This window comes from Nycticebus coucang, chromosome 14, assembly GCF_027406575.1.
Source record: "Nycticebus coucang isolate mNycCou1 chromosome 14, mNycCou1.pri, whole genome shotgun sequence".
In the NCBI taxonomy this organism is placed as follows: Eukaryota; Metazoa; Chordata; class Mammalia; order Primates; family Lorisidae; genus Nycticebus; species Nycticebus coucang.
Window position 1 is genome coordinate 68,610,234 of NC_069793.1, and position 16,532 is coordinate 68,626,765.

The window sequence follows — 16,532 nt, forward strand, 5'->3', positions numbered from 1 at the left end:
TGAGAACCACTGCTTTAAATGGATTTTTAGTGAGCGGTTACTTTGTGCCCAGCATTGCTGGGGCACAGCAGTGAAAATCTCTGCCTTTATGAGATTTATGTCCTAGTAACGGGAGGTAGACAATAAGCAAAGCAAATAAAATGAGTAGTATATTAAATGGGATACGTGCTATGGAGAGGAAAGAGCAGTGTAGACAGAGGAGACTAGCAGGTGAGTCAGGAGTCAGGGAAGGTGACATTTGAGTAAAATCCTGAAGCAGATGACAGGTGCAAAGGCCCTGAGGTGCCTGGTGTGCTCAAGCCACATGGCTGGAATGGAGGGAGTGGTTGCTGGGGGTGGGTGACACGCACATCTAGAAGGTCACAGATCAGATCACAGAGGGCCCTGAGTCCATGGTGGGAATCTAACTTTTACTCCAATTGAAACTGGAGTAAAAGTTCACAAAGTTCTAAACAGAGGTGTCATCACTTACAAGTCACATAGACTGAGGGGCATAAGGCAGAGGTGGGGTGAGTGCAACGCAGCCATCCAGGAGAGGTGACGGGGTCCACATCAGCACGGCAGCAGGAGCTCTGCACAGCTGGTTATTCTGGGATATCTTCAGGAGAGAGAGCCACAAGATTTTCTGATGAACTAAATGTATATTGTGAGAGAAAGAGAGAGATCAAGGATGACCCCAGGTTTTGGCTGACCACCTAAGGATGGCATTACCATTACCTGACATGACGAGGAAATCGGAGGAGCAGATCAGAATTCAGGTTGGACACATCCATCCTCGGGTGTCTCGCAGACTTCCAAGTAAAGGTATCAGGCACATGGCTGGGCGTAAGAGTCTGGAGTCTGGGAGAGATTTTGGAATTTGGGGCAACAAGTATTTAAAGCCTGTGATTAGATGAGAGTGTCAAGGCAATGGTGGTTTCTGGAAAAGAGAAGAAATCAAGTACTAAACTTCAGGGATCCTACATCAGGGGACGGTCAAGAGCCAGTAGCAAAGACTGAGAAGAATTCTCCAGGGAGATGGAAAGAGCACAGTCCCGGAAGTCAAGTGAGGAGAGGCGCCCAAGGAGGGGCCAGCAGCAGGTCAGAAGCCACTGACTGCCAAGTGCAGTGAGGGTGGAGAATCAGCCACTAGATTTAGGAACACAAAGGTTTCAGTGACTTTGGGAAGGAAAGTTTCTGTGCAGTGATGAAGGTAAAACAGGTAGGTTGGGGCATAAGAGAGACCAGGAGGAAGGAACTGGAAACAGACAGGGACCACTCTTTGGGGGAAGTTTTGATAGAAAGGGAAGGAAGGAAAGAGGATGAAGAGAAAAACAGGGGTTTTTGTTTGTTTGTTTGTTTGTTTGAGACAGAGCCTCAAGCTGTCGCCCTGGGTAGAGTGCTGTAGCATCATAGCTCACAGCAACTTCAAACTCTTGGGCTCAAGAGATTCTCCTGCCTCTGCCTCCCAAGTAGCTGGGACCACAGGCGCCCGCCACAACACCTGGCTATTTTTTTGGTTGCAGCCGTCATTGTTGTTTGGTGGGCCCAGGCTGGATTCGAACCCGCCAGCTCAGGTGTGTGTGGCTGGTGCCTTAGCCTCTTGAGCCACAGGCACCAAGCAGAAAAACTGGGGTTTTGTAGACTAGAACGTGTGTGCGCTGAAGCGAAGGATCTAGATGAGAGAGAGCAGCTGAAGGTCCAGGAGAGAGTGAGCAGGCTGCAGGCGTGCTGCCCTGGGACAGGCCAGGCGGGAGTGTGGCAGCGGGGACACAGACGTTTGCAATTATTTAATTTTTCTCTGTGAATCAGGAAGCAAGTCAGAGTCTGGGAGACTGGAGAGCAGGTGAGTGAATGACCAAGGGTGTCTGTGTGACTGCGTGGACTGTGCAGATACCTGGGAGCAGTGGATGTGACTAAGCAGCAGGCCTCCTGGAGGGCCCCGCCCCAGCCCCTTCACCAGAGCCTGTGGTTTCTTAGTGAGCAACGGACCAGGCATTGTGGCCCTGTAGCTGCAGTATTTATCACCCAGGTTTCTGACCGGGAGCTGAGGAGAAGGAACGTGCCTGCGAAGTCTCAGCCTTCACAGATTTATTTACATATTTAGGCAAGGCCACATGCTCGCTCCCTGTTCCACATTAGACAAAGTGTGTGTATGAAGGGGGACGTTTTTGGTGGCTCACACCTATAATCTTACCACTCTAGGAGGCTGAGGCAGATGGCTTGCCTGAGCTCAGGAGTTTGAGACCAGCCTGAGCAAGAGCAAGACCCCATCTCTAAAAAATAGTCAGATGCTGTGTTGAGTGCCCATAGTCCCAGCTACTTGGGATGTTTAGGCAAGAGAATGGCTTTGAGCCCCAGAGTTTGAGGTTGCTGTGAGCCATGGTGCCACAGCACTCTGCTGAAGGGGACAAAATAAGACCCTATCTCAAAAAAAAAAAAAAATGAAGGGGGGCATTTAACAACACCTTTTTGGGATGATCTCACCCCTATGCCAAGTGCCATGATAAATCAGGTCCTAACACCATCGCATCCTTAGAGAACAAGGAACACCTGTTTCCCTGGCAAGACAGGGAAGGGCCGCCCTCTCTGTTTTCTTTGGTTTTTGCTTTTTGGCAGAGGCTGCTTTTCCTAGATTACTTTTAACATCTGTTCAATTGCTTCTAAAATAAAACAGGACAAGTTCGGCTATGGTGTTTTCTTTTTCTCTGAGGTGGTCTTCAGCAGCAGCTTGGGCTGTGTCCAGGTGACCACCTCGTACCTCCTCACTCTGACACCATGGCACATGGGTGGGCTTTGTGTCCCCTCCCTGGGTGCCACCAGACCCCACACACACTGGGTCCTCTTTTCCCCACAGCTCCTGGCCTGGCTCCCGAGGACTCTTTGCACCCCAGAGCTCCATCGCTGAGCTCCCTGGGCTGAGGGCCCAGAACTACCTGCCTTCAGATTGGAGCAGTACATGTGACTACCTGGCCAGGCCCATCCGGGGACATCCCTACCTCTTACCTCCCTGTCGGTCCCAATTCCATTCTCCCCTCCTCACAAGCTGTCAAGGATTCCAGGAAACCCTGCGCTGGCTTCAGGGCTAGACCACTGCTTTTCTCAGGCTGGGCAAAGTCAGCAAATGTTAAAGGGAGAAGGAGCCACATGTCCTGAGCTCTTCTGATGCATTCTTCTGACATTTCTGCTAGGCCCCAGTACCCATGCCCTCCTTCCTCCACAGTAGCAGCATCTTGACTTTTACCTGGGCTTATGGACCCTCAGGATAAAACATTTCACAGACTGCCTTGCAGCTCTCTGTGGCCCTGGGACTAAAGTTCTGACTATTGGGATGTCAGTGGAATTGCTGTGTACCACTTCTGGGACATGACCTTGGAGAGACGGACATGTACCTCCTTGATCCTTCTTCCATCTGCTGCCTGGAACTGGGGCTGTAGCTACCATCTTGGTCTTTGGAGGCAAGGGCCACACCCTGGGGATGGAGGAACCATGGGCTGGGAGAAGCCCGAATGCCCAAGGACTTAAGAAGCAGAGTCCCCATGGACCACATATTTCCAGACTTTCGTTTGAGTGAGAAGCAAACTCTTACTTAAACCACTATTTAAATAAGTTTCTCATGAGTTATCTCATTTCATCCTCACAATAGTTCTGCCACGGGGATGTTACCTTATTTTAGAAAGAGAAAAGGAGGTTTGATGATTTTAAGCAAGTGGCCCAAGGCCACCCAGGCTGATCCATGTGTATGGCCCCGGGTTGACTAAGAGCTTTCGGCCTCCCCAGGCATCCGTCATCCAGGTATCTAAACCTCCAGTGAGCAGAAGAAACCATTGCAGGCTCAGACATACTGCAGAGTGACTGGCTGCTGCTGTTTGTCCCAGACTGTCCTGTTCCAGCACTGAAAGCCCCACATCCCTCATTCCTGGGCAAACCAAGACAGTCACCCCAGAACTATAGTTGGCCAACCTATTGCTTTTCCTATGGGCACTCAGACCCTGAACCCTCACAACCTGCTGGTTTCCTGGCATTTGTGCTCCCCCCCCCCAATCCCCGGGTGCCTGCAGGCTCTGGTTAGAGTCTGTGGTGGGGAGCTATGGCATTTAGGTAACGAGGTTCATCATACCAGCAGGAAGCAACAGCCCAACTAAGATCTTGATTTGACCTTGCAATGGCCTCAGAAGATAGCAGCCCCCACGCTCAGCTTGACTCTTTGTCCCGACTCTCTGTATCCTGTAACCCCCATGAAAACAGAAAGGCCCTGCCTGCTAGGGCCTGAGGCAATCAGGCTGATCTGCAAGGGTGCCCAGGAGCATGGCCTGACTCACTCTAGCATAAGCCCTCTGCACTCAGAAGTGCTCCTGCCAAATCCTGGCTCCCCCAGCTTCCACCTGTGTAACCTTGGTCAAGTGATTTCATCTTCTAAGTCTCAGTTTTCTCATATGTAGAATAATAATATCTGTCTCAGAGGTGGCTTGTGCCTGTAGTCCCAGCTGCTTGGGAGGCTGAGATAGGAGGATCCCTTGAGCCCAGGAATTTGAGGCTACAGTAAGCTATGATTGTGCCACTGTACTCCAACCTGGGTGACAGAGCAAGACACTCATCTCTGAAAAATGAAGTAACACCTGCCTCAGAAGCCTGTAGTAAGGACTAATGAGGTAATGCACCATGAAGTTTGGAACACCAGGAACACAGCACTGGATGAAGATCATAGTTGTTATATCACCATTCTTCTGTGCCACGCGGCTGTTGTGCTGAATACTAGGGACCTGATGATAAACCAGTGGCCATTCAGGGACTCCTCAAGGCACTCAAAATCTGATGGGGAAACGTGACACAATGAAAGTTTTTTTTTGTTTTTTTTTTTGTAGAGACAGAGTCTCACTGTACCGCCCTCTGGTAGAGTGCCGTGGCGTCACATGGCTCACAGCAACCTCCAGCTCATGGGCTTATGTGATTCTCTTGCCTCAGCCTCCCAAGCAGCTGGGACCACAGGCACCCGCCACAACGCCGGGCTATTTTTTTTGTTGTTGTTGCAGTTTGACCAGGGCTGGGTTTGAACCCACCACCCTCGGCATATGGAGCCAGCGCCCCACTCACTGAGCCACAGGTGCCGCCCCGACACAATGAAAGTTTTTGTTTTATGGCCAGTGCCGGGTTTGAACCTGCCATCTCCAGTATATGAGGCCGGTGCCCTAATCCTTTGAGGATACAAAGAAAGTTTTTAAAAATAAAATAATTGGGCTTAGCATGGTGGCTCACACCTGTAATCCCAGCACTTAGGGAGGCCATGGCAGGAGGATCATTTGAGACCAGAGTTCAAGACCAGTCTTACAAAGTAAGACCTCATCTCAAAAAAAAAAAAAAAAAAATTAGCAGGGCATAGTAGGGTGCACTTGCAGTCCCAACTATTCAGGAGGCTGACTCAGGAGGATAGTTTGAGCCTAGGAGTTCAAGCTGCAGTGACCTATGATGATGATGAAACACAGTGACATCTTGTTTCAAAAGAATTTTTTTTTTTTTTTGAGACAGAGTCTCACTATGTTACCCTCAGTAGAGAACCCTCAGAGCTGAGGCATCACAGCTCACAGCAACCTCAAACTCTTGGGCTTAAGCAATTCTCTTGTCCCAGCTTCCCAAGTAGCTGGGATTACAGGTGCCTGCCACAACACCCAGCTATTTTTTTGTTATAGATGTTGTTGTTGTTTGGCAGGCCCTGAGCAGGTATGAACCGCCAGCCCCAGTGTATGTGGGCTGCTGAACTATAGGCGCTGACCATCAAAAACAATTTTTTTTGGCCAGGCATGGTGGCTCACACCTGTAATCATAGCACTCTGGCACGTTGAGGCCAGAGATGGATTGCCCTGAGCTCACTGGTTTGAGACCAGCCTGAGCAAGAGAGAGATCCTCGTCACGAAAAATAGCCAGGTGTTGTGGTGGGTGCCTATAGTCCCAGCTACTTCAGAGGCTAAGGCAAGAGAATTGCTTGAGCCCAAGAGTTGGAGGTTTCTGTGAGCTGTGATTCCACGGCACTCTACTGAGGGTGACAAAGTGAGACTCTGTCTCAAAAAAAAAAAATTTTTTTTAAATAAACAAATAAATGTATGTTCTAATGGGGAGGTGAACGAGGTGTGTCAGGAGCACCAGGGAGGAGAGGAATGCCACAGAACAGTTAGGAAGATCATCCTGGAGGAGGCTTACCTTGAGTGGAGGCTCACAGAGAAGTGGGACCCACGGGACTAGTGGAAGGAGGGAAGGAAGCCTTTTGCTACTCTCTACTTTCTCTTCTAGAGAATCTCTGTGGGATTCTTGAGTGGTGACGCTCTTCCTGTTGGCTGGCATCTCAGCAAGGGCTCTAGAGGATGAGAACTGGAGGCCCAGGCACCTCTCATCCTTCATGGAGTGTCCACTCATCCTGCAGAGCCAGCAGAGGGCGCCCTCCCAGACCTGTCCACCAGCCGCCACCCATCACCACTATGTTGAAAGGCTGTTTTGGAGAAAACTGTCATTTGGCTCTGAGCTTCCCCTCCCTCCTTTAAGCCAAGTGAGGAGCAAGACTTTGAGGGACCCTGTTGCATGACCGGAGACGTGAACGAACAGCAGCTTTGTCGTGGGTGTAAACTCGCTCCTGTAATTAATAAATCAAGAAACAGACTACACAAAATGAGATGGCGTGTAGCAAAAATCTTTATTTCAGGTTTTGACTTTATACTTTTCTAGTCACGTACACACTTAATCTATTATTTATTAGTTTCATCATTATCTTATTTTACCTATCTGAAATTAACTTGAAAGGAAATATCCTGTTAACCACATCAACATAATCACTTTTGCAGTAAACATCTTCTTTCAAACACTGACTAATTTCTGGGCAGGTGTGTAAACAAAATCATAAAGAAGAAAGTAGTCACAGGGGAACAGAGTTAATGGAAGAATATCTTCAAGCATTCACTCAGTATACTCAGTATGAAGTAATGACTGTGTCTTTCCTTCAGGGCAGAGCACCTATAGACCTCTGACAATTTGTTGTTAACATACATCAACCCTCTGGCCTGTATCTCTGAGGAAGGGAGGCATGCCCTTTGATCTCAGGTTTCATGGGGTGTACAGCTTCAGAGAAATGGCTTTGTGGAATGTTTAACTCCAGGCAAGCCAACTCTGCGTGTGTCCCAGGGGGGTCCAGGTCCCGTAAGCCTCTGGAAGAAAGCAAGTCATTTTAACTCACACTGAATTTACTTTGTGTGCTTGATGGAGGATATGTTTATTTCTAAATATTATCCCACGGACTCGGGGACCAGAATTGTCCTCACACACTGCAGAGTCTAAAGGCTGTGTAGTGGTGGGATGGGAGAGCGGGGGCCACACTGGGATGGCTCACCCTGCCAGGCTAGACCAGACAGAGGACGCCTAACTTTCTGGTGACTTGGCCTGTGGAAAGCACTGGATAGGGAGGCGAGGGGATCCCAAGAGAGGAGGAACTGCTGGAACTGTTGCCAGAGGGGAGCAGCTACAAACCGGAGTGGGCAACATTATTTCTCTCAGAGGAAATCTACGTGAGAAGTCCCCAGATGAGGCTCCTTGAAAAATCTCCTCGAGAATCCTGTGGGTTGGAGATGACTTTGGACATCTACTGCATTTCAGGGGGGTCCCCAAGCCAGGTCACAAATGTGTCAGGCAAGGAGGTCCCTTCCTGTTTTGTCTCTCACTCTGCACTCTGCCTGCAGGTAGTGGCCAGGACGGGTGTGGAGGGAGAGCAAAGAGGTGGTCGGTGCCCTCTCTAGGCCTCTAGTTCTGAGGCAAGCCCAGCCCTAGAGAAGGGCCTCCTACACTGGATGAGATCTTGTCATTTTAATATTACTTTAACTGTACTTCAAAAAAAGTATGGATGATTTCAAACATACATGAAATCAGATTAGCATGATGAACCCCCATGTACCCATCTTTCAGCTTCAGCAATGATTGGCTCATACCAATCTTGTTCCATCTGTAATGGCAGCTAACGGTTGTCACGAAAACAAGGGTAAGGGGACACCCAGAGAAAAATTTTGAGCAGGAAGGTACAGTGGGTAGACATCTTTGGAACTTCACATTACTTCGTGGAACGTAGAATAGAAGGGCTGAGAACAGAGGAAGGAGACAGGGAGGAGACAGGACCTGCAGTCTGGGAAGAAGGATGAAGATCTGACCCACCTGAGAGGGGAGCCAGGGGGCACATGGAGGAGGGGGATGCTGGGAAAACTCAGGGGCACTGCTCAGCTGCTATAGGTCCCACCCCTCCTATCTTTGGTCACTCTATTCCAGAGTCCCTAGTGAGGCTTTGCAAGGGTTCTTCCTAGAACCAGCTACATTTTGCAAGACCCAGTGCAAAATGAAAATGCAAGCTCCTTGTGTAAAAATTATAAAGAATGTCAACAGGGCAACAGCAGAGCATTAAACTCTGCAAGAGCAGAGTCCAAGGCTTCCAGACTTACAAAGAAAAACAAAAATAGGACATCCAGCTAGAGCTGAATTTCAATAAACAACAAATCATTTCTTTTTGGTTTATCTCACAAGATATTTGCAATAAAAACTTTTTAATAACTTTTTATTTCTTTTTCAATTCTTACGTACATACCCCCACCCCAATTTTCTATTGTTTACTGAAATTCAAAGCTAACTGGATATTTTATCTGGTAACCTTACCAACCTTACCTGGTAATGGAGGTTATGATTTCTCCATTACCTGGCATTCCCAGGAGTGGCTCAGGCTCGGCGTTCTTCTGGTTCTCAAACTTCAGCCTTCATCAGAAACACCCAGAGGTGTTAAAACACAGATTACTGACTGGGCCTGCTCCAGGAGTTTCTGTCTAGGGTGGAGCCCAAGCATTTTCTGATTCATGTCTAAGGTGGAACCCAAGCCTACCCACGCACTTTCATTCCTCAAACTCCTTGCCCCCAGACATCCTCCCATCTCAGCCTCCCAAAGTTCTAGGATTACAGGTAGGAGCCACTCACCCTTTCCAAGCATCATTTCTAATAAGTTCCAAGGTGAAGCTGAAACTACTGGTCTTGGAGCCACACGCTGAGAATCACTGCTGGGTTTCATCACTAGTCAGCCCATGAAAGATACAGAAAAGCATAGTGACCCAAAAAGGACACCAGAGGGCAGAAGCGCCCAGGAGTCAGGCTGTAGGACCCGCCCACTCTGGCTAGGCTGGGCTTACACTTTTGCCAGCCACATCCAGGGTCCTGGAGGTGACAAACATGTGGAATCAATCCCTGCCCTTGAGGGGCCCAGAGTAAGGGAAGGGAGACAGATGTGTTAAGTGACAGTCACAACTGGTGCTGAGATAAGGGAAGCACACGGGTGGTGGGAGCCCAGAGGAGGGTGGGGGTGGTGCCCTGAACCAGACATGCAGAAGTCATCCATATAGGGAGCAGAGGGGAAGGGAATTCTGGGCAAAGGAATAACTACCAGAGCATACAGGCGGTAAAATGCCGTGTGTGCTCAGGGAGTGGTGCAGGGGTGGATAAAAGCATAGGTGGTTGGCTACCTGATGAGCATGGTGGGGCTGAGAAGGGCTTTGACTCCTGGCTGGAGGCTTGGCTGGATCCTGAGGGTTGCAGAAAGCCCCAGTAGGGTTTTCAGAAGATGGTGTGCTGGAACCATCCCTCTGGTAACAGTGTGGAGGAGAGACAAGGGTTTGGAGGCTAGGGAGCAGTTGGGTATAGCAGTCAAGGAAAGAAGAGACTAGGCGAAGTGAGGGTGACAGTGGCCTCTCATTCTGCCATGCACTCATTCACTGCACGTATATATGGAACAACTTCTCTGAGCCACCCTGGGCTGGAAGCTGTTTGCTGAGACTCAGTGGTGATCAAGGCAAACAGTTACTGGCTTGTTTGAAGAACTTACATTCTAACAAGGAAAGCCACCATCCGATAGCCGGTGCGACAGGGATACAGAAGTTTTACAGCTGTGGTCCTCGAGGGATGGGTACAAGAGATGTCAAAGAGGCCAAATGGCAGGGTCCGGGCAGAGCTGGGGTTGGGGAGGGGCTGGGAGGCATTTCCTGATCAAAACAGCCCCTGATCTGGGCATCCCAACCTAGCAAACACAGATGCCTCATTCAACCTGCCCTGTGCTCCCAGCCACAGCCCAGAGCTAACAATATGGCCATTGAAGTCTCTGCCACTGCCTGAGGTCCAGCTCTCCTGCTCCCATCCTCCCTCAGCCACACAATCCTGGCCTTCGATGGGGAAGAAAGAGCAGGATTATTCTCAGGTACCAGGGACTGGGCCTGCTCCTTCACCAGAGTCAGCCTGGCCCCCACTCAGGTGAGTGCCCAGACAAGTACCTTTTTAAAACATCCAGGGCTCTTGTTCTAAACATGTGAAGAGGCTGATAGCTAGACATAGAGGGATACAAGAGCTGACCTAAGATGCCAGGAGGATGCCCTGTTTCCTGGACTTGCAGGGCTCCTAGAGCACACACTGTGGACATTTGTCTACAGAGGTGGGATTGGCTCAGAGATGATGACCTTCTAGAAGGCTGACCTTGCTGTACCTAGAACGTGCCTAGTTCAGTCTGACTTCAGGGGCTTTGCATATGCAAGCCCCTCTGCTTGGATGCTCTCCTCCCACCACGGGGTCTGCACAGGTCAGCTTCTTTAGTAGGAAAAGGAATGGCTCCCCAAAGATGTCCTCGTCCTAATCCCTGAAACCTGTCAATGTATTGCTTTACATGGCACAAGGGACTTTGCAGATGTGATTAAATTACAGATCTTGAAACAAGGAGATTTTACTGATGGCCCAGAGTCATCAGGAATGTCCTTATAAGAGTGAGGTAGGGAGGTGAGAGTCAGAGAAAGAGATGTGGTAGTAGTGGAAGCAGAGTTCAGAGAAAGGGAGATTGGAGGCTGCCAAGCTGCTGGTTTTGAAGGTGGAGGTCGCGCCATTGGCCAACGCATACAGGTGACCCCTTGAAGCTGGAAAGAGCAAGGAAACAGATTTGCCCCTAGCCAGAAAGAGCTACCATCCCATTTAAGTCTTCTGACTTCCAGAACCGTAAGAGCATAAATGCACATAGTTTTAATCCTCTAAGTGTGTGGTTATTGCTATAGCAGCCATAGGAAACGAAGACAGCTTCTCTCTACTCAGGTCTCAGGCTAGCTGGTGTAATATAGTCTTCCCATCTCCTCCACCCATGTTAGTTCCCTCCTAGCCCTAAGCCTTATACGAAATGATCCTATTTGTTTCATAGTTTATTGTCTGCCTCCCCTGGCCAGCATACCAGGCTCCTGGAGGTCAAAGGCCTGCTTTTGTTCACTCTTGTATCCTAGAACCTGGTACGTAGAAAGTTCTCACTAAATATTTGCTCATAAGAGAGAATGAAGGAGTAAATTCATGGTGGTCCTCATGCCTATAATCCTAGCAGTTTGGAAGGTCAAGATGAGAAGATCATTTGAGGGTAGGAGTTCAAGACCAGCCTGGGCAACATAGCCAGACCCCATGTAAATATATATTAAAAATTAACCAAATATGGTGGCATGCACCTGTAGTCCTAGCTATTCAGGAGGCTGGAGTAGGAAGGTCACCTGAGCCAAGGAGTTTGGGGCTACAGTGAGCTGTGATTCGAGCCTCTGTATTACTCCAGCCTGGGCAACAGGACGAGACCCCATCTCTAATAAATAAATAAATGAGTAAATGAAGGACTTACATCTTCTCTCTCACATGCACAGTGAAGGCAGGGAAGGGGGTACTTTGGCTGACTGGGGAGTCTTAGGGCTGTGAGAATGGAGATGGGTGGGGGAGATGTCCTTGTGCAGTCCGTGGGAGTTGGCAGGGCACCTGGTACGGAGTGTGGACAGTTTACAAGGCCACTTCAAACCTAGTGTCTAGAAGACAGGATATTGAAAGGAACCACCATTTCTCTTCACTTTGCAGATGGGCTGAGGCTCAGGAGAGTGATTTGAGGTGGAGTGGTGTGGAGTGGTGTGGAGTCTGGTGCCTCTCCAACAAGAGTCGGTGGGACCTGGGAGGTGCCTGAGGCTCTGCCTGGTCCCCAAACCTTCCCAACCTTCTGGCCTCCCAGGCCCACTCAGCCTACGGCTTGGACTCGCAGCTTTTGGTCAGCTGTCCCCTGCCTGCCTGGGTGCCCACCTTCCTTTCCTTGGCTTCTCTGAGGGCTGGGACAAGGTGACACAAATGAGGCATTCACCAAGGGTGCAAATTAAAAGGGGCACCAAGAACCTCATTGATCAAGATAAACAAAATTTTCATGTAACATTTTTATTTTTATTTTTTTCTTTTATGAGACAGTCTCAAGCTGTCAGCCTAAGTAGAGTGCCATGGAATCATCATAGCTCGTAGCAATCTCCAACTCTTGGGCTCAAGCAATCCTCTTGACTCAGTTTTTCTATTTTTAGTGGTGATGGGGATCTTGCTCAGGTGGGTCTCTAACTTGTGAGCTCAAGCTATCCCCCTGCACTGGCCTCCCAGGGTGCTAGGATCACAGGTCCATGCCTGGCCTCATGTGACATTTTTAAAAATCAAAGTTAAAGGAAAAAAGATCCATAATGGACAAAATATCAAATTTTAATTTTTTAATATTTTTTTTTTGAGACAGAGTCTCAGTATGTCCCCCTCAGTAGAGTGCTGTACCATCACAGCTCACAGCAACCTCAAACTCTTGGGCTTAAACGATTCTCTTTCCTCAGCCTTCCAAGTAGCTGGGACTACAGGCACACGCCACAACACCCAGCTATTCTTTTTGTTGCAGTTGTCGTCATTTAGCAGGCCTAGGCCAGGTTCGAATATACCATCCCTGGTGTATGTGGCGGGTGCAGAGCTACAGGTGCCGAGCCAAAATATCAAATTTTAAATACAGACTTTTTTTATTTTGAGTCAGCCTCTGATATGGCTTGACACAGCTCTGTCTTACTGATCCTGTCTGAGACTGGCTATGGAAATTGTGAGGCCCTGTCTTCCAAAATTATCAAGAATTCCAGGATTAGGGTGGCGCCTGTGGCTCAGCGAGTAGGGCGCCGACCCCATATACCAGAGGTGGTGGGTTCAAACCCGGCCCTGGCCAAAAACAAACAAAAAAAAAAGAATTGCAGGATGGCAACAGCACGACCCTGAAGCACGTGGGTGGCCCCGGGAGACTACAAGGGCTGTATGCCCATGCAGCCGGCCCTGATCCTGCCTTCATTTTACATAGTGATACTTTGTTCATCATGGAAATTTTGCATTGAACTGGGTTGTTTAAAATATTGCATGAAATATTATTTATTTTGATTACTGAGGATTTTGGGACTCCTGTTAATTGTTCCTCTCTCACCTCACCCTACTCCCTGTCTTCTCTTCTTGGTGTGAACTTCTCAACCTCAGGTGGCCTCCTCCAGGAAGTCTTCCCTGACCCCAAGACGAGCATTGGATCAGGTACTTCTGGGCTCTGGCAGCCCTCTGCTTCTTCCCTTCCGTCACATTCCTGAGCATCCTGTGTGAACTCTGTTGCTTAATGACAAGAGTGAATTTGGTTTGTTCCTGTGTTCCCAGAGCAGGGGCCTGTTTCAGAGCAGTTGCTTAGAAAAAGTTGATTTTAAGTGAAAATGAGTAGTCTGCCACTGTTTGGGATTGTATGTCAACATGATGTTTTGGGGTCAAGTTCTTCTGTCTCCAGAAGGTCCTTGGTAAAGCTCCTGTGGGGGTAACCCTTGAGCAAGACTCCCTCTCTGAAAATGTCCAGTGGTGGCACAGCCACCTCTGTGAGCACTGGACCTGCTTATCCTCTGCTCCACCCAGGGGCCCCATGGCAACCTCAGCCCCATTCCACATGGCAAGGCAGACATCTGGCAAGGACATGGGGGTGGCCAGTGCCATGGATCTCTGATGCTGGCACTGCTCTGGCCTGTGGCTTGTGGTCAGGCCACTCACTCACTACACAAACCTTACTGAGCTCCCTCTCTGAGCCAAGCCCTGGGCTGGGGGCTCCTAACATCAAGGACTCAGAGTCTTGCTCCAATAACCTGGCTCTCTGCCTTGTTCCTGGGACCAGGATTTGACATCTAGATTTGCACCTGACACAGACCCCTTCCGGCATTCAGCCTCACCCTCGCCACTCTTTCTAGGGATCTTACATCAGGGAGCATGAGGAAGGTGTCTGCGGTTTCTGAGCCTCAGCCTGTAGTCTAATCAGTCCCTTTAGACCCCCCGCTGTGTTCTGGGGCTCCCACAAACCTGGCCACCATTTGTCCAGCTCTTCCTTCTTCATTGCTCTAACACATCAAGGCTCCTTCCTGGGGCCTGGGCAGGGTTAACAAAGTAGTCAGCTTTTAGCAATGCCTGAAATATGGGCAACTCCCAGAGTATTTGGTGACACTGGCACCAGTGTGGGTCTCCTGATGCCCTCTCGGCATGGCCCGGTGTCTGCAGAGGACAGCGCAGAGGACAGAGGACAGGAGTCTTGGCTTTAAACCTAGCTCAGGGGTGGTGCCTGTGGCTCAAGAAGTAGGGCGCCGGCCCCATATACCAGAGGTGACACGTTCAAACCTGGCCTTGGCCAAAAAATGCAAAAAATAAAATTAATAATAATAATAATAAACCTAGCTCAGCTTCATCACTCCTGGTTGTTTGAGGAAGTTTCCTCATCTGCGAACTGAGGATTACAATGCCTACCTGACAGCGGCAGTATGGGAATTAGTGGAGAATGCGAGGGCTCCGCGCACAGGGAGCCTCAGAGGGTACTAGCTCCCTTGCTCCAATGCTTGCTTTGGGCGCTCAGACTGGTCAGCTGTATCCCCTGGGAGGCACCCTTCCTACTCCAGCCTCCAGCTTCTGATTTCTTTTTCCAGCTCTTTGACACAGCTAAAGAGATGGGGAGACTGAAGCTTAAAAGGATCAGGGACTTGCCCAGAGTCAAGTGTAGTGTCAGGCTAGTGCAGACTGGAACTCAGGAGCTGCTCAGAGGCCAGGGCTCTGCGGGTACCTGGCTTCTCCCCTCCTGTTTCCCCATTTGGCCCTGGGAATGCCCAGCCTCACGCATCGCATCTACAGCCTGTAAGGCACAGCTGAATGTGCAGCTTCAGCGGTGGGCCCCGCCCTGATCACACAGACACACACACACACACACACAGCCAAAGGCTCTGGGTGCTTCCATGAAAGGCATGTTTCCCTCCTGAGTCACAGCAGACCCAGAGCAGCCAACCTTTGGGCCTGGCTGGGCTGTAGTCCCAGAGCTCCAGCCTGCCCTGAGAGCCAGGCCCCACTCCCTGCTGGAACCTCTGGGCAGTGGCCAGCACAGCTGCATCCCCTCCACAGGGCCTGCAATGATAGGCCCACGTTGCATCAGCTTGGCCTGTCTCTGTGCGGGCTCTAGCCTTAATAGCCAATGGGGCCCGGCCCAGTGTACAGACCCCAGCACTGGCCCTGCCCACCCGCCATGGAATCACCCCGTGGCAGCCTGGTCCTCCCTCAGCATTCTCAGCAAGGGAGGAGGGGACTGCTGCTTATGGCATCCAGCATGGCCTTCCCTCTCTTCTCTCCCAGCTCCTCCACCCCTACTAATAGCCCTGCCAACTCCGCCCTCGTTTCCCTTCCTGGAGGGGCAAGGTCTCCCCTGTGCCTTGTGTGAGCTTCTGTTCTCAGGCGCTGTACTCGCTCTGATCCACATCTTGCATTCCTCTTGCTCCTGTGCCAAGACTCCCAAATTGTCATCCCCAGACTGCTCCTTCTATCTTGAGTGCCAGACTCCCACATCTACAGCCTTCTCTGGTTGTCTCAGTCTGCAGACTGTGGAGCTTGCCATCTTCCCCTCAGAGCTCACTGCCTTCCCCCAGAGTCTCCATCTCAGGAATGGGGCCGGCCGTTGTCTGTACATAAGGCCAGGCACCGGAGAGTCCTCCTTCCCTCCTTCTCATGGCCCTCCATGCCTAGTCCACTGCCACTTGCCCCTCTCTAGTCCCTGCCCGCGTCTAGGTACCAGCATCTTGCTCTGAGTTATTGTGCTATTCTCTTCAGCTTCCTTCTCTCTCTCCACTTGGCAGGCAAGAGACCTCTTTTAAAAACATCAATGTGGCGGCTCCTGTAGCTCAGTGGGTAGAGCGCCGGCCACATACACCCAGGCTGGCGGGTTTGAACCTCGCTTGGGCCCACTAAAAAAAAAGCAACAATGACAACTGCAACAAAAAAATAGCCAGGCACCTGTAGTCCCAGCTACTTGGGAGGCTGAGGCAAGAGAATTGCTTAAGCCCAAGAGTTTGAGGTTGCTGTGAACTGTGACGCCATAGCACTCTACTGAGGGCACTATAGTGAGACTCTGTCTCAAAAAAAAAAAAAAAAATTGAAAAACATCCACCTATTACTTCCCTGTTTAGTTGCCTTCAGGAGGAAGCTCCAAGCTCTCTGACCTCCAAGCTCCTGGGAGACCAGCCTTGCAACTTCAGCAGCTTCCCTCACATACACCCCAGTCCCTCACACAGTGACCTCTCTGGGGACTCTTTCCTCCCCTGCCCTGGATGCTTACCATGAAATCCGTTCAGGATCTGGCTCCATTTAGCCTTAGGCCTAAAGCCAGCAGGCCC